We start from the raw sequence: 25669 nt of genomic DNA, 5'->3' as shown, positions 1-25669 counted from the left end.
CTTAACACCATCACCATTCCCCACTACTGAGTGGAGCAAATTTTCAGCTTTACTCAGGTTCTTGTAAAGACATGGTAAAGGTGGAGATTGAGGAGATAATGATTTTGGCAAATAAAAGAATAAAGATAATATCCTTTTAAAATGGAAATCACCACTCTTCTCTGCCTGTACCCAACTCCTCAATGTCTTCCTTTCACATGTCAAATGATGTCCAGAGTTCTTATTCTGATCTACAAGCACCTGCAGGATCTGGCCCCCAGCTTCCTTCTAAGTTTATCTCCCAGAGCTCTTCACCATGCCCATGTGCTCAGCCTCATGGACTTTCTTGCCAATTTTCAAATATACTAAGGGCATTTGTAATCTTAATGATCTCTGTCTATACACTCTTCATTCAGGCTTCTGTGGCACTGGTTCCCTGGCTTCGTATAAGTCCCTATTCAATAATACCTACTTAGAGTGGCCATCTCTGGATAGGCATATTATCTATGACTCCTGGGTATTATATTATTAATTTATTTACTTGTTTATTGTTTGAATTCCATTCCTAAAAAGTGGAAACTTTTCTTTTGGCAGCGCTGTTTGTTTTTGTTTGTTTTCTTCATGCTGTTTCCCCAGTTCTTTGAACAATGGCTAGAACACACTCAACAATTACTTGTTGAATAAATGCTATGACCACTGGGTATGCTTTAAGAAAGATAAGAAGGAAATTCCCTTGCTGTCTCATAAGCAATATCATACTGAACCATAACAACAAGCAAAATAATGATGTAGAGAAAAATAAACATTTTTCTATAATTTCCCTTTCTTCAGACACACTTGACCTTCCCTGTGCTTTGGGGTTGTGTCCCTGGGATGAATAATGATACACAATTCATGGTACCGCCACAATAGTTCAGGTACATGAGGCTAATTAACACACCATCCAGGAATACCCATAAACAGTTTAAAGCAAGACTTGCATGTCTTTTCCTCAATGATAGTATTGAAAAATTAACAAGAAGGCAGATAACTTCATTTAAAAAATAAAAATATATATATATATATGTATATAGTTGATTTACTGTTGATGAATAGTTTCAACAATTCCTTGAAGGAATCATTAAAATTTCACTAGGGAACAGAAATAAATTTGCACTGAGCACTATCAGAATTGCTAAGAAAACAGTGGTAAAAAAATACAGCATTTTTTAATACCAAAAGCAAATAATCAAAACCATTCATATTAATAAATCCTTTTGGATATAAGAAATATTTTACTTTATTAAATGTAGATAACAATTGACTCTTTAACTTTTTCTTCCTTTGTACAAGAAGATAATTGTATCTGAAGCAGATATAAATAATGAGAATTAAATTTTAACAATTATTTACCACTACCATTAAGACAACAGACAAATTCATAATTTGGCTATTGTTGAAAGTGCTGCTATAAACATTGGGGTACAAGTGCCCCTATGCATCAGTACTCCGGTATCCCTTGGGTAAATTCCTAGCAGTGCTATTGCTGGGTCATAGGGTAGATCTATTTTTAATTTTTTGAGGAACCTCCACACTGTTTTCCAGAGTGGCTGCACCAGTTTGCATTCCCACCAACAGTGCAAGAGGGTTCCCATTTCTCCACATCCTTGCCAGCATCTATAGTCTCCTGATTTGTTCATGTTAGCCACTGTGACTGGCGTGAGGTGGTATATGAGTGTGGTTTTGATTTGTATTTCCCTGAGGAGGAGCGACGTTGAGCATCTTTTCATGTGCCTGTTAGAGCCTAAATGTCCATCAACTGATGAATGGATAAAGAAATTGTGGTTTATATACACAATGGAATACTATGTGGCAATGAGAAAGAATGAAATCTGGCCTTTTGTAGCAATGTGGATGGAACTGGAGAGTGTTATGCTAAGTGAAATAAGTCATACAGAGAAAGACAGATACCATATGTTTTCACTCTTATGTGGATCCTGAGAAACTGAACAGAAGACCATGGGGGAGGGAAAGGAAAAAAAATTTAGAGAGGGAGGGAGCCAAACCATAAAAGACTCAAAAACTGAGAACAATCTGAGGATTGATGGGGGGGGGGGGTGGGAGGGAGGAAAGGGTGGGTGATGGGTATTGAGGGCACCTGTTGGGATGAGCACTGGGTGTTGTATGGAAACCAATTTGACAATAAATTTCATATTAAATAAATAAATAAAAGTCCAAAAAAAAGAAAACAGACAAATCCTTCTCAATTCATACTCTGTGCTAAGCATTATTCCATTCTTTTTATGCACTAATTCATTTAATCTTCACAACCAACCAGTGGGGTAAGAAATATTATCATTCCTATTTTAAAGTTGAGGAAATGAGGTACAAGGGAATTAAATAATTTGCCCCAAATTACAAAGCCAGAAAGTGATAGAATTGAGCTTTAAACACAGATGGCCTTAGTCAATACACTACATTGTCTATGACCAATAGACTCCATGCCTTTCAATGTACAATAAGCGATAGTAAAGGCATTGTTTCTTTAAACTAGAGATGAGTAAAGTAAGGCACAGGAAAGATGTGTGATTTTCCTCTAATAAACTAAGAAACAATATGGGAAAAAGATAAAAATTATATGTGGTTCAAAAGGCAGAACAGGAAACGGTACAAAAGGGCCAAAACCTGATGGATACTACAATGGTTATTATATATGAAATATTGTACAATATATATAATATATAAATGATATTCACAAATATTTATAATTATATTTATATAATAAATAGGAAAATTAAAAGCTATCTTTTTTGAGAAAGAAGAATAAATAATGTATCATATAAATATTATCTTCAAATTAATGTTGAAGTATAATACAATTCCAGTTGGAATCCCAGGAGATACTTTTGTTGTTATTTATGGTGCATGTGGGATACTAGATAAAAGAATATTAAAAATTATATTGAAGAATAGTTGCCAAAAAGTAGTCAAAAAAAATGAAAAAGAGAGCAATGGGGTTGAGGTCCTGCCTAACAGATATCAAAAAATTATAGGAAGCCATTGTAACAGAATCAATATTGTGTTGGCACAGTGATAGACACTAGATTAGCAGATCAGGAAAGGGAATCTAGAATTAGATCCCAGTCTATATGATGACTAAATTGATACATGTGACTAAGTTGGTAGTTCAATTTAGTGTGTGTATGGTGGGCGGGGGGTTATTTATAAATGATATTATTATCATTATCCATGTAAAAGAAAAATTATGCTCCAAACACAAAAGTAAATTTCATATGAATTAAAAACTATCTAAAAAATAAAGCAATAAAAATGTTGTAAGAGAATAAAGTAGAATTTATTCTACTTTACCCAATCAAGTGCTAATGGAGACCTACTTAACCAATTCTGGAAAACCAAAAGCTAGAAAATATAAGATGTGGATATCTCTGTGAAAAAATGAAAATATATATATATTGTGTAACAGAAGATAACATAAACAGAGATAAGATGCAAAAAATAGATACAGAAAAAATATTTGTAAGAGCACAGGAAGAAATCATAGCACAGAAAACTCCGTGTGTTCAGCATCCCAATTTCTCTTCCTAACCACAACTGGGGCCATGAGACTAAATTCTGGCCAGTGCGGTATGGGCAGATATGACATAAGCCACTTGCTGGCTTTGAAAATATCCTGTTCTATCCTTGCATTAGTTATTTGTTGTATAACAAATTACCCTAAAATTTAGAGGCATAAAACAACAAGAATTTATTACCTCACAGCTATGGTAAGTCCAGAGTCTGGATGAGGCTTGACTAGTCCCTCTGGTTCAAGATCTCTCAGAGGCTGTGACGAGATTGTTGGCTGGTGCTCTGAAGTCTTGATTAGGAAAGGATCCACTTCTAAACTCATTCATGTAGTTGTCAGAATTCAGTTCCTCAGAGGCTGTTGAATGAGGATGTCAGTTCCTTGCTGTCTTATTGGCTAAAGGCCTCTCTCAGTTCCTTGTCAAGTGGGGCTGCTGGCTTCTCTCAGAATGAAAACAAGTAAGGCACAGTTGAGAAGCATGGTCTTTTTTCAGCCTAATCTAAAATATGACCTCCCATGATCTCTAATATACTATGTTTGCTATATGTGAGCCACTAAATCCAACCTATGCAGGAGGAGAGTATTACATAAGTGTGTGAAAACCAAGAGGTGCCTGCCACAACCCTCCATATCTCTTTTCCTGCTATGATGATTTTGGAGCAACATTTCCTGGATATAATATCTACAAGGTGAAGGAGGACTTCTTGACCTGTAAGAAACTTTGGCAAGTTGAGAAGTAAACTTTTATTGTGCTGAGCCATTGAGATGTTTTTTGTTTTTTGTTTTTTTTAATATATGAAATTTATTGTCAAATTGGTTTCCATACAACACCCAGTGCTCATCCCAAAAGGTGCCCTCCTCAATACCCATCACCCACCCTCACCTCCCTCCCACCCCCCATCAACCCTCAGGTTGTTCTCAGTTTTTAACAGTCTCTTATGTTTTGGCTCTCTCCCACTCTAATCTCTTTTTTATTTTTTTCCTTCCCTTCCCCCATGGGGTTCTGTTAAGTTTCTCAGGATCCACATAAGAGTGAAACCATATGGTATCTGTCTTTCTCTGTATGGCTTATTTGACTTAGCATCACACTCTCCAGGTCCATCCACGTTGCTACAAAAGGCCATATTTCATTCTTTCTCATTGCCACGTAGTATTCCATTGTGTATATAAACCACAATTTCTTTATCCATTCATCAGTTGATGGACATTTAGGCTCTTTCCATAATTTGGCTATTGTTGAGAGTGCTGCTATAAACATTGGGGTACAAGTGCCCCTATGCATCAGCACTCCTGTATCCCTTGGATAAATTCCTAGCAGTGCTATTGCTGGGTCATAGAGTAGGTCTATTTTTAATTTTCTGAGGAACCTCCACACTGCTTTCCAGAGCAGCCGCACCAATTTGCATTCCCACCAACAGTGCAAGAGGGTTCCCGTTTCTCCACATCCTCGCCAGCATCTATAGTCTCCTGATTTGTTCATTTTGGCCACTCTGGCTGGCGTGAGGTGATATCTGAGTGTGGTTTTGATTTGTATTTCCCTGATAAGGAACGACGTTGAACATCTTTTCATGTGCCTGTTGGCCATCCGGATGTCTTCTTTAGAGAAGTGTCTTTTCATGTTTTCTGCCCATTTCTTCACTGGGTTATTTGTTTTTCGGGTGTGGAGTTTGGTGAGCTCTTTATAGATTTTGGATACTAGCCCTTTGTCCAATATGTCATTTGCGAATATCTTTTCCCATTCCGTTGGTTGCCTTTTAGTTTTGTTGGTTGTTTCCTTTGCTGTGCAGAAGCTTTTTATCTTCATAAGGTCCCAGTAATTCACTTTTGCTTTTAATTCCCTTGCCTTTGGGGATGTGTCGAGTAAGAGATTGCTACGGCTGAGGTCAGAGAGGTCTTTTCCTGCTTTCTCCTCTAAGGTTTTGATGGTTTCCTGTCTCACATTCAGGTCCTTTATCCATTTTGAGTTTATTTTTGTGAATGGTGTGAGAAAGTGGTCTAGTTTCAACCTTCTGCATGTTGCTGTCCAGTTCTCCCAGCACCATTTGTTAAAGAGACTGTCTTTTTTCCATTGGATGTCCTTTCCTGCTTTGTCAAAGATGAGTTGGCCATACGTTTGTGGGTCTAGTTCTGGGGTTTCTATTCTATTCCATTGGTCTATGTGTCTGTTTTTGTGCCAATACCATGCTGTCTTGATGATTACAGCTTTGTAGTAGAGGCTAAGTCTGGGATTGTGATGCCTCCTGCTTTGGTCTTCTTCTTCAAAATTCCTTTGGCTATTCGGGGCCTTTTGTGGTTCCATATGAATTTTAGGATTGCTTGTTCTAGTTTCGAGAAGAATGCTGGTGCAATTTTGATTGGGATTGCATTGAATGTGTAGATAGCTTTGGGTAGTATTGACATTTTGACAATATTTATTCTTCCAATCCATGAGCAGGGAATGTCTTTCCATTTCTTTATATCTTCTTCAATTACCTTCATAAGCTTTCTATAGTTTTCAGCATACAGATCCTTTACATCTTTGGTTAGATTTATTCCTAGGTATTTTATGCTGCTTCGTGCAATTGTGAATGGGATCAGTTTCTTTATTTGTCTTTCTGTTGCTTCATTGTTAGTGTAAAAGAATGCAACTGATTTCTGTACATTGATTTTGTATCCTGCAACTTTGCTGAATTCATGTATCAGTTCTAGCAGACTTTTGGTGGAGTCTATCGGATTTTCCATGTATAATATCATGTCATCTGCAAAAAGCAAAAGCTTGACTTCATCTTTGCCAATTTTGATGCCTTTGATTTCCTTTTGTTGTCTGATTGCTGATGCTAGAACTTCCAGCACTATGTTAAACAACAGCGGTGAGAGTGGGCATCCCTGTCGTGTTCCTGATCTCAGGGAAAAAGCTCTCAGTTTTTCCCCATTGAGGATGATGTTAGCTGTGGGCTTTTCATAAATGGCTTTTATGATCTTTAAGTATGTTCCTTCTATCCCGACTTTCTCAAGGTTTTTATAAGAAAGGGTGCTGGATTTTGTCAAAGGCCTTTTCTGCATCGATTGACAGGATCATATGGTTCTTCTCTTTTTTTGTTGTTAATGTGATGTATCACGTTGATTGATTTGCGAATGTTGAACCAGCCCTGCATCCCAGGAATGAATCCCACTTGATCATGGTGAATAAATCTTTTTATATGCCGTTGAATTCGATTTGCTAGTATCTTATTGATAATTTTTGCATCCATATTCATCAGGGATATTGTCCTGTAGTTCTCTTTTTTTACTGGGTCTCTGTCTGGTTTAGGAATCAAAGTAATACTGGCTTCATAGAATGAGTCTGGAAGTTTTCCTTCCCTTTCTATTTCTTGGAATAGCTTGAGAAGGATAGGTATTATCTCTGCTTTAAACGTCTGGTAGAACTCCCCTGGGAAGCCATCTGGTCCTGGACTCTTATTTGTTGGGAGATTTTTGATAACCGATTCAATTTCTTCGCTGGTTATGGGTCTGTTCAAGCTTTCTATTTCCTCCTGATTGAGTTTTGGAAGGATGTTTAGGAATTTGTCCATTTCTTCCAGGTTGTCCAATTTGTTGGCATATAATTTTTCATAGTATTCCCTGATAATTGTTTGTATCTCTGAGGGATTGGTTGTAATAATTCCATTTTCATTCATGATTTTATCTGTTTGGGTCACCTCCCTTTTCTTTTTGAGAAGCCTGGCTAGAGATTTGTCAGTTTTGTTTACTTTTTCAAAAAACCAACTCTTTGTTTTGTTGATCAGCTCTACAGTTTTTTTAGATTCTATGTTGTTTATTTCTGCTCTGATCTTTATTATTTCTCTTCTTCTGCTGGGTTTAGGCTGCCTTTGCTGTTCTGCTTCTATTTCCTTTAGGTGTGCTGTTAGATTTTGTATTTGGGGTTTTTCTTGTTTCTTGAGATAGGCCTGGATTGCAATGTATTTTCCTCTCAGGACTGCCTTCGCTGCGTCCCAAAGCGTTTGGATTGTTGTATTTTCATTTTCATTTGTTTCCATATATTTTTTAATTTCTTCTCTAATTGCCTGGTTGACCCACTCATTCGTTAGTAGGGTGTTCTTTAACCTCCATGCTTTTGGAGGTTTTCCAGACTTTTTCCTGTGGTTGATTTCAAGCTTCATAGCATTGTGGTCTGAAAGTATGCATGGTATAATTTCAATTCCTGTAAAATTATGAAGGGCTGTTTTGTGACCCAGTATATGATCTATCTTGGAGAATGTTCCATGTGCACTCGAGAAGAAAGTATATTCTGTTGCTTTGGGATGCAGAGTTCTAAATATATCTGTCAAGTCCATCTGATCCAATGTCTCATTCAGGGCCCTTGTTTCTTTATTGACCATGTGTCTAGATGATCTATCCATTTCTGTAAGTGGGGTGTTAAAGTCCCCTGCAATTACCACATTCTTATCAATAAGGTTGCTTATGTTTATGAGTAATTGTTTTATATATTTGGGGGCTCCGGTATTCGGCGCATAAACATTTATAATTGTTAGCTCTTCCTGATGGATAGACCCTGTAATTATTATATAATGCCCTTCTTCATCTCTTGTTACAGCCTTTAATTGAAAGTCTAGTTTGTCTGATATAAGTATGGCTACTCCAGCTTTCTTTTGGCTTCCAGTAGCATGATAAATAGTTCTCCATCCCCTCACTCTCAATCTAAAGGTGTCCTCAGATCTAAAATGAGTCTCTTGTAGACAGCAAATAGATGGGTCTTGTTTTTTTATCCATTCTGATACCCTATGTCTTTTGGTTGGCACATTTAATCCATTTACATTCAGTGTTATTATAGAAAGATACGGGTTTAGAGTCATTGTGATATCTGTATGTTTTATGCTTGTAGTGATGTCTCTTGTACTTTGTCTCACAGGATCCCCCTTACGATCTCTTGTAGGGCTGGTTTAGTGGTGACAAATTCCTTCAGTTTTTGTTTGGGAAGACCTTTATCTCTCCTTCTATTTTAAATGACAGACTTGCTGGATAAAGGATTCTCGGCTGCATATTTTTCCTGTTTAGCACACTGAAAACTTCGTGCCAATCCTTTCTGGCCTGCCAAGTTTCAAAAGAGAGATCAGTCACGAGTCTTATAGGTCTCCCTTTATATGTGAGGGCACGTTTATCCCTTGCTGCTTTCAGAATTTTCTCTTTATCCTTGTATTTTGCCAGTTTCACTATGATATGTCATGCAGAAGATCGATTCAAGTTACGTCTGAAGGGAGTTCTCTGTGCCTCTTGGATTTCAATGCCTTTTTCCTTCCCCAGTTCAGGGAAGTTCTCAGCTATAATTTCTTCAAGTACCCCTTCAGCACCTTTCCCTCTCTCTTCCTCCTCTGGGATACCAATTATGCGTATATTATTTCTTTTTAGTGTATCACTTAGTTCTCTAATTTTCCCCTCATACTCCTGGATTTTTTTATCTCTCTTTTTTCTCAGCTTCCTCTTTTTCCATAACTTTATCTTCTAGTTCACCTATTCTCTCCTCTGCCTCTTCAAGCCGAGCTGTCGTCGTTTCCATTTTGTTTTTCATTTCGTTTAAAGCGCTTTTCAGCTCTTCGTGACTGTTCCCTAGTCCCTTGATCTCTGTAGCAAGAGATTCTCTGCTGTCCTCTATACTATTTTCAAGCCCAGCGATTAATTTTATGACTATTATTCTAAATTCACTTTCTGTTATATTATTTAAATCCTTTTTGATCAGTTCATTAGCTGTTGTTATTTTCTGGAGATTCTTCTGAGGGGAATTCTCCCGTTTGGTCATTTTGGATAGTCCCTGGAGTGGTGAGGACCTGCAGGGCACTTCCCCTGTGCTGTGGTGTATAACTGGAGTTGGTGAGCGGGGCTGCAGTCCGACCTCATGTCTGCCCCCAGCCCACCGCTGGGGCCGCAGTCAGACTGGTTCGTGCCTTCTCTTTCCCTCTCTTAGGGGCGGGATTCACTGTGGGGTGGTGTGGCCCGTCTGGGCTACTTGCACACTGCCAGGCTTGTGGTGCTGGGGATCTGGCGTATTAGCTGGGGTGGGTAGGCAAGGTGCACGGGGGCAGGAGGGGCAGGCTTAGCTCGCTTCTCCTTAGGTGATCCACTTCAGGAGGGCCCCTGTGGCAGTGGGAGGAAGTCAGATCCACTGCCGGAGGTTTGGCTCCGCAGAAGCACAGAGTTGGGTGTTTGCGCGGAGTGAGCAAGTTCCCTGGCAGGAACTGGTTCCCTTTGGGATTTTGGCTGGGGGATGAGCGGGGGAGATGGCCCTGGCGAACGCCTTTGTTCCCCACCAAACTGAGCTCTGTCGTCTGGGGGCTCAGCAGCTCTCCCTCCCTTTGTCCTCCAGCCTTCCCACTTTTTGAGCAGAGCTGTTAACTTATGACCTCCCAGACGCTAAGTCGCGCTTGCTGTCGGAACACACTCCGTCAGTCCAGCCCCTCCACTTTTGCCAGCCAGACTCGGGGGCTTTGCTTGGCCGGCGAGCCGCCCCTCTGCCCCGGCTCCCTCACGCCAGTCCGTGGAGTGTGCACTGCCTCACCGCCCTTCCTACCCTCTTCCGTGGGCCTCTCGTCTGTGCTTGGCTCTGGAGACTCCATTCTGCTAATCCTCTGGCGGTTTTCTGGGTTAGTTAGGCAGGTGTAGGTGGAATCTAAGTGATCAGCAGGACGCGCGTTGAGCCCAGAGTCCTCCTACGCCGCCATCTTCTGCCATTGAGATGTTTTAACATGATGTAACATACCCTATCGTGACTAACAGAGTGTTCATATTTACAACACACACAGAGTATTTACAACTTGATGTGATGGGGATGAATAACCCAATCAAAAAGTGGGCAGAGGAAATAAGATTTAATTCACAGATTTGCAATAGAAACATAAGATATCATAATGATAGGAGGAGGAGGAGGAGTAATAATAAAAAGCAATATCTATTGACAGTTTACTTTGTACAAGTTACTGCTCTGATTTACATGAACAGATTTAATCTCCACAAAAATAAAACAGATGAAGTAGTAGTTCCTATTATCTCCTTCTGACATATGAAAAACCTCTCTTAACAGAGAGGTTAAGAGAATTGTCCAAGGTCACACAGCTAGTAAGCATTGGAATCAGAATTAAAATCCAGAAAGTCTGGCATCTGAGCCAGTGTTTCTAACCTCTAAGTCATGCTGCTTAAATATATTAGTCAGGGAAATGCCAAATAAAGGAACAGTCATTACATATCAGTCTAGCTAACATTTGAAAGAATCAAAATACCTATCAAATACAGCATTAGAGAGCCATGATGGCAAAAATCAGCAATTAAAACAGACTTTGTGGGAAGCAGTCCTAAAACAGTTATCATTTAATGTACATGCTTCCTTGGTTCCAACAATTCTGCTTCTGGGAAACCGGAATAAAAGTGGAAGGATATTAATTCCCACATTATTCATCACAAAAGAACTGGATGCAAAGACTTTCCCATAACATGCAAATGTTTTAATAAATTTTTGCATATCCACTCCATAGTATATAACACTATGAAATGAAATAGAGCCATACCAATCACCCCAAAGTGATTTCCATGAAGTGTTGTTGCATTAAAATGGCAATACATAGAGAACTGTGAAGGATATGGCCCTATTTTCTTAGAATAAAACTAAAAAATATCCTATATATTTGTTCATTCTATGTGATTCTATGCACTGGGCATAAAATAGTGACCAAAAAGTCAAAGACCCAAGTTTGGAGAATGGGGAGCAGCCAGCAAAGGTGACTGAGAAAAATGACCATTAAGTGAAGTAGAAAGAGAAACAAGAGAGCAGGTGCAAGGAAGCCAGAAAAAGAAATTGGTTCAGAAAGAGGAATGGTCAAAGTTCCTGCTAGATAGGATAGGCTGAGGAAATTTATTTTAGTAACATGGAAATCATTTATGCATTTCTATTTTCAAGATTGGAGTGTGTGTGTGTGTGTGTGTGTGTGTGTGTGTGTGTGTGTGCTGGGGATGGATGCCTGATTGAAGAGGGTTCAAGACAGAATAGGAGACTAAGGGAAATAAGGGACAACGACGGTCATATCTTTTAAGAGAGCTTTGATTTAAAGGATAAAGAGTAGGGACACCTGGGTGGCTCAGTCATTTGAGGCTCCAACTCTTGATTTCAGCTCAGATCACGATCTCATAGTTGATCAAGTCATGAGATGGAGCCCTACATCAGGCTCTGCACTGAGGACTGAGCTTGGAGCCTGCTTAGGATTCTCTGTCCCTCTGCCTCTCCTTCACTAGTGTGTGGGCTCTCTTCTTCTCTCTCCATCTCTCTCTCTCAAATAAAATAATAGAAAATAAATAAATGAGAAAGGTCAATATAATAATATAGCAGTAGCTGGAAGGGGATGCTTTGTTTTGTTTTGATTTTTAAGATGGTAGATATTTCAGATTAGTTGTATGCTAACAAAAGCCATCCAGTAGGGGAAAATTCATGATGGAAGAGAGAGGAGGCAACCACTAGAGTGATGCTTCAAGGTAACTAAGTGGAAATGGATGTTAGTGCACAGATGAAGGGAATGGTCTGAGGAGGTGATAATGGTTCCTGAATTATAGATGAGGCAGAGATGCGGAACAGATCCTGGGTGTTGGCAGATACGAGTGTGTGGAAGATGTTCTCTAATTTCTTGTATTTTCATAGTGAAGTACATAAGCAAGGTTGTCAGCTGAGGGTGAAGATTGAACGAAATCTTGGCAATTTGAAGAGAAAAGGTATGGGTAATCATCTAGAGGAATGGCAAGGGGAAGAACTATACAGTGGGATTTTCCATCAGCACCAATGCTCTTCTTGAGGTGATACATTAATTTTTTTTAATTTTAAAATGCTTATTTATTTTTGAGAGAGAGAGAGAGAGAGAGCAAGCGGGGGATGGGCAGAGAGAGAGGGTGACACAGAATCTGAAACAGGATCCAGGCTCCAAGCTGTCAGCACAGAGCCCAATGTGGGGCTCAAACTCACGAACTGTGAGCCTGAGCTGAAGTTGGACACTGAACTGACTGAGCCACCCAGGCGCCCCTGAGGTGATACATCCAAAGTGAGCCCAGTCATCTGAGGATTTTCCCCAGCCACACTCAGCTGCCAAGGTACACATCTGGACTAGGCAGAGACTTGAACATAGACAGGGTAGGGTGACACAAAGATTGAACCTGTATGACCTACAAGGGGTAAAGGATAATGAACGGTGACAGGATAATATCCTTCACAGTTTTCTACATATTGCCATTTAGCCAGATAGATCAGAGCTTTTTTGGAGTTGGGGTATTAGAGGGAATTAGCTGAAAAGATAGGTCAAAGAGTAGAGTGCTTAAAATTTGAGATTGTGAAGGGGATACAGTTTTTTGTTAGTGTTAGTATTATTAGGATTAGTATTGACAAGACCTAGTATATAATCATGGAACTGAAAAGCTGAGATGGGGTAAAGTTATAAGCTACTAGGAGAGGGAAGGTTCAGAGACTGAGAAACTGGAAAGACTGCAGGCATGGACATTGAAATCACCAAGAATTATAGTAGGAGTAGTGTTAGGAGGAGTCAGAGCAAACAATATAAAATTCTTCAGGAGTAGCTTGAGGGTCTGTGGATGATGGCTAAAGGAGGGTTGGATGGTATAGTATGCTAGCATGAGCTCTGAAGTTGGAATGTTTTTTTTTAATATATATTTATTTCTGAGAGAGCAAGAGTGTGTGAGCAGGGGAGGGGCAGAGAGACAGGGAGACAGAGGATCTGAAGCAGGCTCCGTGCCGACAGCAGCGAGGCTGATGTGAGACTCCAACCTATGAACCAAGCCATGACCCTGAAGTTGGCATGTTTTGGAAGGAGAGAGGGACAATGTTGTTAAGGAGAATCAAGGAGGACACTTACCTCACTTCTGGGCTGTGAGATTTAAAAAACAAAACAAAACAAAACAAGCAAGCAAGCAAACTAACAAACAAACAAAAACTAGCTACATTTGGAGGGTCCTGAGGAAGAAGCAGATTCTTGGGGAAGCATCAGGTTTGAGACAGAGCAAACAGATTGATGTTGCCTAAATGAAGGCCTCCAAGGATACCAAGCCATTATCCCTCAAACCTGTAATTGTTACTTTATTTGGAAAAAGAGTCTTTGCAAATGTAATTGTTAAGTTAAGATGGAGAGAGTATCCTGGATTATCCAGGTGGGCCCTGAATGCAGTCAATCACATGCGTCCTTACAAGAGAGAGTCAGAGAGATGTAACACAGAAGAAAAGGTACACAGAGATAGTGACATGACGATGGACCAGAGAGAGATTTGAAAATAACTTCCCTTGAGGTTTGGAGTGATGTGACCAGCCAACCAATGCCAGCAGTCGCCAGGTGAGGTGTGCATTCTTCCCTAAAGCCTCTGGTGGGAACACAGCCCCACCAGCACTTTAATTTCAGCCCAGTGATACTGATTTTGGACTTCTGGACTTGAGAATGGAGAGAGAAAATTTCTGTTTTAGGTCACCAACTTTGCAGTAATTTATAACGGCTGCAGGAAACTAATACACAGGTGAAGGAAACATTCACAGAAGGGAATGGGAAGAGTGGATTTTGTTGAGGACAGACTGTAAGCTCCAGAGAGCGCAGGGGAAGTGGGGAGACAGAATTGTACAGAATGGAAAAAATCAAGTGTAGCTCCCAGTCTGATGATAATAAGCCTGGGATCCTTGGGCTGCTTGTGGCTACCCACTGCACAGGGATGAGAGTGATGGCATTATCCTGATCACCCAAGAGGCAGACTTTGAAGGGAGGGATGCAGGGGGTGTATTGTGCCAGGAGGAGGAGTTCTGGGGGTCCCTCTTCAGTTCTACAAATGAAACTGTGGAGGAACAGAAAGAACTTTACTGAGAGCACAAGATATATGTATATATTTATAGATGTATATGTATGTACAGATTTATGGATGTAGATATATGTACATATATTTCACTAGGTGTACATAATATGTATATATATTTATATATGAGTCATATGTATATTTATCATTGTGTGCATGTAAATATATTCGTGTATGTATTTGAGTGTGTGCATTTGCATATAATTGTTTTTTTAATGTTTATTTTTGAGAGAGAGAGAAAGCGAGTGCAAGAGAGGAAGAGAGAGAGACGTAGACACAAAATCTGAAGCAGGCTTCAGGCTCTGAGGTGTCAGCACAGAGCCCCATGAGGGGCTTAAACTCACAGACCATGAGATCATGACCTGAGCTGAAATCAGATGCTTAACCAACTGAGCACCCCGCATATTATTTTTAAAACATGGAGAACAAGGGAAAAATGACAATCTGGGAAGGGTAGGGGGGATAATGGGAATAAAGAGGGAAAGAAAAATTTTGGCACTCAGAAAAGAAAACAAAGCAAAAAATGATAGGATATGCAAGGATCACATTTAGGCATTTATATAAAACTGCTATACATATATAAAACTGTAAATATATGAGAATATTTTTAAATGAAGTTAAATTTATAAAAATATGTATAGCAAAAAAAAATCCCCAAAAAACATGTTAAAAGTTACATCCAAGGGGCACCTGGGTAGCTCAGTCGTTTGAACATCCAACTCTTGATTTTGACTCACGTCATGATTCCAGGGTCATGGGATAGAGCCTCAGTCAGGCTCTGCACTAAGCATGGAGCCTGCTTAAGATTCATTCTCTCTCTCTCTCTCTCTCTCTCTCTCTCTCTCTCTCTCTCTTTCCCTCTTCCCCTTACCCCCTTGTGAACACGTACTCTCTTTCTCTAACAATAAAAGTTACATACAAACTAACAATCTAATCTTAGTTTCCCCTGAATTTGCTCTTCTTTATTTGCAGTTCACTGAATTTATGGTTCTAAACTGATCCAGTGTGTGCAGACACTTCAACTTATGGGAGCTCCAGCTTTCTCTCTCTGAGTTGCGTCTGGGCCCCTCCTTTGTGTCCCTGAAAGGAAGAGGCTGCCAGGACTCAGTGGCATCTGTGTGCTTGAAGGAATTTGTCTGAGATGACCTTAAGGTACGTCTACTTTGGGAACTGGTCTATTCTTATGACACAAAGACAGTGGGGCTAAGAATTTCTGGATATGGGTGTCTACTTCAAAACAAAACAAAACAAAACAAAACAAAACAAAACAAAACAAAACAAAACAAAATATTGTGGCCAGCCAGATTGTCTTCTTGTTAATACCATTTGCCACCAAGCAGGCTTATAATTTCAAATCTAAGGTTCTTCCATAAATGAGTGCTAAACAAACTGTCTTACTTTTATGCTGTGAAGCTAAAGGCTTTTTATTTTTTAGCATCTCTCACCCTCAAAATTTCACCCATTTAACAGTTTAATGCATGTCTTGGAGCTACGCATTCCTATCCTGGATCATCATCATTCAGAGACAGATGAAGGGAGAAAAAAGTGCATGGAGGATTGCTAGAAAAGTTTCTATGGGTTTATCATACATCATTTCTACTCACATAGTCCATTATTGTATCCCAGTCAGTCACAGAGCCAGACTATCTGGGCTCACATTCTGGCTTTATCACTAAATGGCTGTGTGTCTGTGGCTAAATTACTTTATCTCTGTGCCTCAGACTTCTCAACTGTAAAAGCGGATGATAATAATCAATGGCAATGACCTCATAAGTTTGTTGTGAAAAGTAAATAGACTAATCCATGCACTGTCCTTAGTTCTTCACACATGGTACACACCAGGTGTATGTGAACTGTTATTTGTTTTTTTTAATTAATTAATTTTTAAATTTACATTTAAGTTAATTAGCATATAGTGCAACAATGATTTCAGGAGTAGATTTCTTAATGCCTCTTACCCATTTAGCTTATCTCCCTCTCCCACAACCCCTCCACCAACCCTCTGTTTGTTCTCTATATTTAAGAGTCTCTTATGTTTTGTCCCCCTCCCTGTTTTTATTTTATTTTTGCTTCCCTTCCCTATGTTCATCTGTTTTGTATATTAAAGCCCTCATATAAATGAAGTCATATGATATTTGTCTTTCTGACTAATTTCAGTTAGCATAATACCCTCTAGTTCAATCCACGTAGTTGCAAATGGCAAGATTTCATTCTTTTTGATTGCTGAGTAATACTCTATTGTGTGTGTGGACATTTGGGCTCTTTCCATACTTTGGCTATTGTTGATAGTGCTGCTAAAAACATTGGGGTGCATGTGCCCCTCTGAAACAGCATACCTGTATTCCTTGGATGAATACCTAGTAGTGCAATTGCTGGATTGTAGGGTAGTTCTATTTTTAATTTTTTGAGGAACATCCAGTTTGCATTCCCACCAGCAAGCAAAAGAGATCCTCTTTCTCTGCATCTACACCAACATCTGTTGTTGCCTGCGTTGTTAATGTTAGCTATTCAGACAAGTGTGAGGTGGTATCTCACTGTGGTTTTGATTTGTATTTCCCTGATGATGAGTGATATTGAGCATTTTTTCATGTGTCGGTTGCCTATCTGGATATCTTCTTTGGAGAAGTGTCTATTCATGTCTTTTGTCCATTTCTTCAGTGGATTGTTGGTTGGTTGGGTATTGAGTTTTATAAGTTCTTTATAAATTTTGGATACTAACCCTTTATGTGATATGTCATTTTCAAATATCTTTTCCCATTCCATCAGTTGCATTTTAGTTTTGCTGATTGTTTCCTTCCCTGTGCAGAAGGTTTTCATTTTGATGAAGTCTCAATAGTTGAAAATTTTTGCTCTTGTTTCCCTTGCCTCTAGAGACATGTTGAGTAAGAAGTTACTGCGGCTGAGATCAAAACGTTTTTGCCTGCTTTCTCTTCTAGGATTTTGATGGCTTCCAATATGATGTTTAGGTCTTTCATCCATTTTGAGTCTCTTTTTGTGTACGGTGTAAGAAAGTGGTCCAGCTTCATTTTCTGCATGTCGCTGTCCAGTTTTCCCAGCACCACTTGCTGAAGAGACTGTCTTTATTCCATTGGATATTCTTTCCTGCTTTGTCAAAGATTAGTTGGCCATACATTTATGGGTCCGTATCTGGGTTCTCTATTCTGTTCCATTGATCTGAGTGTCTGTTTTTGTGACATACTGTCTTGATGAATACAGCTTTGTAGTATAGCTTGAAGTCTGGGATTGTGATGCCTCCAGCTTTTGTTTTCTTTTTCAAGATTTCTTTGGCTGTTGGGGTCTTTTCTGGTTCCATACAGATTTTAGGTTTGTTTGTTCTAGCTCTGCGAAGAATGCTGGTGTTATTTTGATAGGGATTGCATTGAATATGTAGATTGATTTGGGTAGTATGGACATTTTAACAATATTTGTTCTTCCTATCCAGGAGCATGGAATATTTTTCCATATGTTTGTGTCTTCTTCCATTTCTTTTATAAGCTTTCTATAGTTTTCAGTGTATAGATTTTTCACCTCTTTGGTTACATTTATTCCTATGTCTTTTATGGGATTTGGTGCGATTATAACTAGGATTGATTCCTTGATTTCCCTTTCTGTTGCTTCATTATTGGTGTATAGGAATGCGACTGATTTCTGTGCATTGATTTTATATCCTGAGACTTTGCTGAATTCATGGATCAGGTCTAGCAGGTTTTTTTGGTGCAATCTTTTGGGTTTTCCAAAAAGAGTATCATGTCATCTGTTAAAAAGAAAGTTTGACTTCCTCCTTGCCAATATGGATGCCTTTTATTCCTTTGTGTTGTCTGATTGCTGAGGCTAAGACTTCCAATACTATGTTGAATAACAGTGGTGAGAGTGGACATCCCTGTCTTATTCCTGACCTTAGGGGGAAAGGTCTCAGTTTTGCCCCATTGAGGATGATATTAGCGTTGGGTCTTTCATGTATGGCTTTTATGATCTTGAAGTATGATCCTTCTATCCCTACTTTCTTGAGGGTTTTCATCGAAAGAGGATGTTGTATTTTGTCAAATGCTTTCTCTGTATCTATTGAGAGGATCATATGGTTCTTGTCCTTTCTTCCATTGATGTGATGAATCACACTGATTGTTTTGCAGATATTGAACCAGCCCTGCATCCCAGGTATAAATCCCACTTGGTCATGGTGAATAATTCTTTTAGTGTATTGTTGGATCCAGTTGGCTAATGTCTTGTTGAGGATTTTTGCATACATATTCATCAGGGAAATTGATCTGTAGTTCTCCTTTTTAGTGGGTCTTTGTCTGATTTTGGAATCAAAGTGATGCTGGCTTCATAGAAAGAGTTTGGAAGTTTTCCTTCCATTTCTATTTTTTGGAATACCTTCAAGAGAATAGGTGTTAACTCTTCTTAAATGTTTGGTAGAATCCCTTGGAAATCTATCTGACCCAGGTCTCTTGTTTTTTTGGGAGATTTTTGATTACTAACTCGATTTCTTTACTGGTTATGGGTGTGTTCAAATTTTCTATTTCTTCCTGTTTCAGTTTTGGTAGTTTATATGCTTCTAGGAATTTGTCCATTTTTTTCCAGATTGTCAATTTTTTTGGCATATAATTGCTGGTAATATTCTCTTATTATTGTTTGTATTTCTGCTGTGTTGGTTGTGATCTCTCCTCTTTCATTCTTGACTTTATTTATTTGTGTCCTTTCCTTTTTCTTTTTGATCAAACTGGCTAGGGGTTTATCAATTTTGTTAATTCTTTCAAAGAACCAGCTCCTGATTTCATTGATCTGTCCTACTGGGTTTTTTGGTTTTGATAGCATTGATTTCTGCTCTAATCTTTACTACTTCCTGTCTTCTGCTGGTTTGGGGTTTTATTTGCTGTTCTTTTTCAAGATCTTTAAGGTGTAAGGTTAGGTTGTGTATCTCAGATGTTTCTTCCTTCTTAGAAAGGCCTGGATTGCAATATGCTTCCCTCTTGTCTGCCTTTGCTGCATCCCAGAGGTTTTGTGCTGGGGTATTATCATTTTCATCGGCTTCCATGTACTTTTTAGTTTCTTCTTTAACTTCTTGGTTAGCCCATTCATTCTTTAGTAGGATGTTCTTTAGTCTCCAAGTATTTGTTATCTTTCCAAATTTTTTCTCGTGGTTGATTTTGAGTTTCATAGTGTTGTGGTCTGAAAATATGCCCAGTATGATCTCAGTCTTTTCATATTTGTTGAGGACTGATTTGTGTCCTAGTATGTGATCTATTCTGGAGAATGTTGCAGGTGCAGTGGAGAAGAATGTGTATTCTGCTGCTTTAGGATGAATTGTTCTGTATATATCTGTTAAGTCCATCCAGTCCAGTGTGTCATTCAAAGCTATTGTTTCAGTGTTGGTTTTCTGTTTATATGATCTGTCCATTGTTGTAGGTGGGGTGTTGAAGTCCCCTACTATTATGGTATTATTATGTTTGTGATTAATTGATTTATTTGTCTGGGTGCTTTCACGTTTGGAGCATAAATGTTTATAATTATTAGATTTTCTTGGTGGATAGACCCCTTAATTATGATATAATGCCCTTCTTCATCTCTTATTACAGTCTTTATTTTAAAATCTAGATTTTCTGATATAAGTATCACTACTCAGGCTTTCTTGTCATGACCATTAGCATGATAGATGGATCTCCAGCCCCTTATTTTCTATCTGAAAGTGCCTTTAGGTCTAAAATGGGTCTCTTATAAACAGCATATAGATCTATTGTGTTTTCTTATCCATTCTGTTACCCTATGCCTTTTTATTGAAGCTTTAGTCCATTGATGTTTACAGTGAGCACTGGAAGATATGAATTTATTGTCATTACATTGCCTGTAGAGTTGGAGTTTCTGGTGGTGTTCTCTGGTGCTTTCTAGTCTTTGTTGCTTTTGAGCCTTTTTGTTTTGTTTTTTTGTTTTTGTTTTTGTCTTTTCTCCCCTCAGAGTCCCCCTTAAAATTTCTTGCAGCACCAGTTTAGTTGTCACAAACTCCTTTAATTTTTGTTTGTAGGGAAACTTTTAATCTCTCTTTCTATTTTGAATGACAGCCTTGCTGAATAAAGAATTCTTGGCTGCATATTTTTCCAATTCAGCACATTAAATATATCCTGCCACTCCTTTCTTCCCTGCCAAGATTCTATGGATAGGTATGCTGCAAACTTGATGTCTTCCCTTGTAGGTTAAGGACTTTTTTCCCTTGCTGCTTTCATGATTCTTTCCTTGTCTGAGTATTTTGTGAATTTGACTATGATATGCCTTGTTAATGGTCGGTTTGTGTTGAATCTAATGAGAGTCCTCTGTGCTTCCTGGATTTTGATGTCTGTGTCTTCTCCCAGCTTAGGAAAGTTTCTGCTATGATTTGCTCACATAACTCTTCTACCCCTTTTTCTCTCTCTTCATTTTCTGGGACCCCTATGATTCAGATATTATTTCTTTTTAATGAGTCACTGATTTCTTTAATTCTTAAATCGTGCTCTTTTGTCGTAGTTCTCTTTTTTCTGCTTCATTATTCTCTGTAAGTTTGTCCTCTATATCACTGATTTGCAGCTCTGCTTCCTCCATCCTTGCCACCGTGGCATCCATTCGAGATTGCAGCTCAGTTATATCATTTTTTATTTCATCTTGACTAGCTTTTACTTCTTTCATCTCTGCAAAAAGGGATTCTAATCTATTTTTGACCCCAGCTCATATTCTTATTATCATGATTCTAGTTTCTGGTTCAGATACCTTGTTTGTATCTGTGTTGATTAAGTCCCTGGCTGTCATTTCTTCCTCTTCTTTCTTTTGGGGTGAATTCCTTCATTTTGTTATTTTGAAGGAAGAAATGAAATTAATAAAGTAAAAAAAATTAAAATTAAAAAATTAAAAACAACACAAAAAATCAAATAATGGATGCTAGATCCTAGGTGTGGTTTTCTTCTTAGGTTGTTGAAAAAAACTTGATTAGATTAGAGAAAAAAGAGAAAGATAAGAAAAAAAAAGGAAAATAAAATAAGAGGAAAATAGTTTGAAAATTTGAAAAACTGGATATCATAAAATGGAATAAAATGAATGGTAGGAGTAAAATAGAATTTAAAAAATTTACAAAAATAAAAAATATGGTAGAAAAAATTAAAGAAAAATATTTTTATTTAAAATTGAAAATAAAAATAAATTTTTTCTCTTTCTGTATTCAAGAATAAGAAAGGAAAAGAAAAAAATTGACTAGATGGATCCGTGAATACAATCAAGTACGATTAAAATTATATTTTTTTCCCCTAGAAGTCAAACTATGAAGCACTTTATAGTCCATAAACTAACCAGGCAGAAAGACTTACAGTGTTCCTCAAGAGTGCAGTTGGCCCAGTTGGGTGAGATTTAATGTAATGGCTCCATCTTCCACTAGATGGTGCTGCTTAGCTTACTGGGGTGGATTGCTGTGAAGCTTGTAGGTGTGTATGCGCATGTGAGTGAGGGGTGTCACCCAACTACTCAGTCTCTATTATCAGAACTCTGCACTCTCCCCTACCAGTGATCAAGCACCCCTCCTCCTTCGTCTCTAGCTTCCATCCACTCTCCATTCCTACACTCTCCGTGACTAAGCAGGCTGCCAGGCAGCACCTCATTCCTGAGTTTTATCTCACATGGAGCTGTGTTTCCCAACTCCTCCCTTCTGAGTGACTGTGGCTTTGACCCGTTCCTACCCTTTGGGGGAGGGTCTCACTGAGAAATGGCTGGGTACTGGCCACACGCAGGAACGTTCACACGACTGTGCTGCTGCAGAAGCCTAGAGACTGTGCCCGGGTGCCAGCCTGCCCCAGAAAAAGTTCGTGAGATCATGTAGCAGCAGCATTTCAGAGATTATGGCAAATCACAACACACATCTGTCACCAGGTCACCCCTAACATCCTCTCCAACAGCAGTGAATGCAGCCATTCTCCATGATTCGCTGGGACCTTTGACTGTGGGGAGGCCACACCGCCTCTATCAAATGACTGCCCAGCAGGGGAACAACCACTTCCTGTGTGGCCCAGGACCCCAAAGACCGTACTTTCTGCTCCCATGGATCCACCCTCCCACCAGAGCACCACCAGGTATTGAGCTGTGGAGTTTCAGACTCTGTGCTTCCCCTGTTTATAGAGTCTTAATGGGATTTAAACACTCTCCTTTCTCCTTTCTCCCTTTTTTGTTCAGTCCCTTGTGGCTGTTTCCACTCAGACTTTTTCTTTCCAGCTCCTTTCGTGGGGGAGGGGATGCTTTTCCCTTACTCTTCCATATCTCTGTCCTCTTTATGCAAACAAAAACAGCTCCCTGCCCTCTGCAGTTTCTCTTTCCTCCAGTTCACCCCTCTGCACTGCATACTTGCCAAGTTCTATGGTTCAGGTTGTTCAGATTGTTGTGTTAATCCTCAAATCAGTTTTCTTGGTGTGCAAGCTGGTTTAGTATTGATCTGGTTGCATTTCAGGGATGAGAGATGCAAAACAAAACAAAACAAAACAAAACAAAACAAAACAAAAAAAATTCCATGCTGTTCTGCCATCTTGGCCCATTCCCTAGTTATTTGTTGTTTTATTTTGATGATGATGATGATGATGATGACAATTGGTGAGTATGGGGAAATAATTTCCCAAGAGTGGATGAGTGGACAGGAAAGAAGAGATGAGATAAAATCTAAAAAGAATAAGGGAAATGAAAACCTATGACCTTGGTTAGGATTTGGGAGGCTGGAAGTATTTTGGAAGAAATGAAGTGTCCCAGAAAAACAACAACAACAACAACAAAGAATTCAAGTAGGTGACTTGAATTGCATGAATACGCAGTGTTAGTACATTAAATCCTGAGGTCAGGAAACTTAGACGGGTAATGAGTATATATGAGCAAAGTGTAGGGTTCTGGCCAAAAAAAAAAAAAAATCTATGTGTATAATCACTTTCAATAAGGCTAAAACTATGTCTCATGAAAAACAAAACCCACATAAATACATACTTAAATTATGTACACTAAGAATGAGTTCAGATAGGAAAATGAATGTATCTTTACACATATTTTCAACAACTTACTGGGACAGCAGAACTTCCATTCAGCAAGCCAAGTACACACTTTCTTTGGTTATTTACTCATCCAATAACTCAGCAACAGAAAAATTGGCTTTTAACTTCATCTTGCCCAAGGACAACTTTCTCATTCTGAAAGGAATTTTTAGTTCCAATTCATAATAAATACCTCTACTTGTATTTATATTTTTATTTTAGAGAACACCGGTGAATTCTTGGCAGGCAGTGGGATACTAATGAGGCACATTGGCTCAAAATCTTATCAGTCTTTTAAATTAACAGTCAAATAAATTTGTCAAAGAACATAGCATGCCTTACACAGAGATATATCTTGTATTCATGGAATTATCCGATACAGATTTTACAATTTGTTTTTTTCTAATATAAAATGGAATCTGATATTTTATATGGACTCCTAAAAGGAAATTTTTGGCTTTACTTCTGTTCTGAAACTCTTTCAAAGACTTGTTTGAGTTTCCTTAGGCAGGGTCTTTTAGAAGTTCATTTGTGTGTGGGGTGGGGGGATTGATTTCCTCTTAAAAGAGGAGTGCCAAAATAAAGTAACCAAAATTATCATTATTTTAAATGTTGATATCCGTTTAATTTATATTTGCAATAAAAATGTAATATAATTATGCTAATTCCAACACAATTACAGGATCTTTTAAAAAGATATATTGATTGGCACTTGAGAGTTATGTAGTAATGTAATGGGGCAAAAGTGAAATTTATGTAACAAGTATCTTCATCTTCCAAAAATGCATTGTTCCCTATGGAGTAGCCCTGTCCTCCCCTTCCTATGCCCTCTCCATATGTACAATGTATTCCTTTGGCAAACACTGAATATTCACCTACTATTCTTTTTGGTGTTGACAGTAGAGAACTTTAAGATATGGATGGCTGTTATCCTGGAGAAAGGTTTTCACAAAATGGTTGTATTGGCAGCTTCAGGGAGCAGTTTTCTCTCAGAAGGTAGTGGTAGAGATGATGCAGGTAGGCTGAGTCCAAGAATCCAGGGAAAGGTCCCACAGGATCTTGGCTTCATGCAGGATAGAAATCAAATGTGAGCCAGAGAAAGTGGAAACAGACTTTATTGAATTGAGTAAGCCACAGGGAGAGAATAGAAGGCCCAGTGACTGGGAGACTCTGAAAGGAAAGGAGAATAAGTCTTGTCTTTGTTTGGGGCTAGGGATTAATATTAGAAAAGGGCCTAGGGTAAGAGTTCCTCCAGGAATCCAGGGTAGGGTCCAATCAAAGGTGAGCATCAGGTGAATAATAGGTATTATTCCATAAATTACTGAAGATAAGCGTATCGATGCCAGCATCAGCCAAGGTTTGTTTGAAGCTAATGTCCTGGAATATGTTTGGGATCTGGCTCTTCTTAGGTGCTATCAGGTGTTTGGGGCTTAGTACAAAATTCAGAGAATGATAAACTTTCTTGCTCCCCGCTGGAAATAAGAATATAGCTTCTTTAGCCTATTCAGAGACAAAACATAGATCATGAGTAAATGGGGTCTAGCAGAAAAACAGCAGAGGTGGAGCCTTTCTAAAATGGAGTCCCTTCAGCTTCTATCTCAGAGATAGTAGTCATAGAGACCCAGTGTTAGGAGCTACACTGAAAGGTGTTCCCCTGAAAGGTGTATATATTGAAGCCCTAATCCCCAATACCTCAAAATTAGACTGTATTTGGAGATAGGGCCTTTTAAACAGTAATTAAGTTAAAATGAAGGCATCCTAGGGGCGCCTGGGTGGCGCAGTCGGTTAGGCGTCCGACTTCAGCCAGGTCACGATCTCGCGGTCCGTGAGTTCGAGCCCCGCATCAGGCTCTGGGCTGATGGCTCAGAGCCTGGAGCCTGTTTCCGATTCTGTGTCTCCCTCTCTCTCTGCCCCTCCCCCGTTCATGCTCTGTCTCTCTCTGTCCCAAAAATGAATAAACGTTGAAAAAAAAATTAAAAAAAAATAAAATAAAATAAAAAAATAAAATGAAGCCATCCTAATCCAAGCTGACTGGTGTCCTTATAAAAGAGAAAATTCAGAACCACAGAGAAACACCAAGGATGCATGTACACAGTGGAAAGACCATTGAAAACACAGGGAGGAGGTGGTCCATCTGCAAGCCAAGAAGAGCGCCTCAGGAGTCAACAAACCTGTCAACACCCTGATCGTGGACTTCCAGCCTCACGTACTGGGAGATTTTGTTATTTTGTTAGGGTTCCATGTTATAGCAGCCCCAGCA

At 39.0% G+C, this 25669-nt stretch overlaps 1 long non-coding RNA gene across 2 annotated transcripts in view; it reads left to right on the top strand.

Annotated features, from left to right (window-relative positions):
• The window catches only part of LOC123585590, a 203085-nt gene that overhangs the window by 130043 nt on the left and 47373 nt on the right, over window positions 1–25669 (top strand). For both annotated transcript variants that reach the window (XR_006706300.1, XR_006706301.1), the window contains exon 3: window positions 15365–15544. This is a non-coding gene — a long non-coding RNA (uncharacterized LOC123585590). The remainder of the gene's footprint in view (window positions 1–15364; window positions 15545–25669) is intronic.

Source organism: Leopardus geoffroyi, chromosome C3, assembly GCF_018350155.1.
Source record: "Leopardus geoffroyi isolate Oge1 chromosome C3, O.geoffroyi_Oge1_pat1.0, whole genome shotgun sequence".
Lineage (NCBI taxonomy): Eukaryota > Metazoa > Chordata > Mammalia > Carnivora > Felidae > Leopardus > Leopardus geoffroyi.
This window is presented reverse-complemented; position numbering and strand designations above follow the sequence as displayed.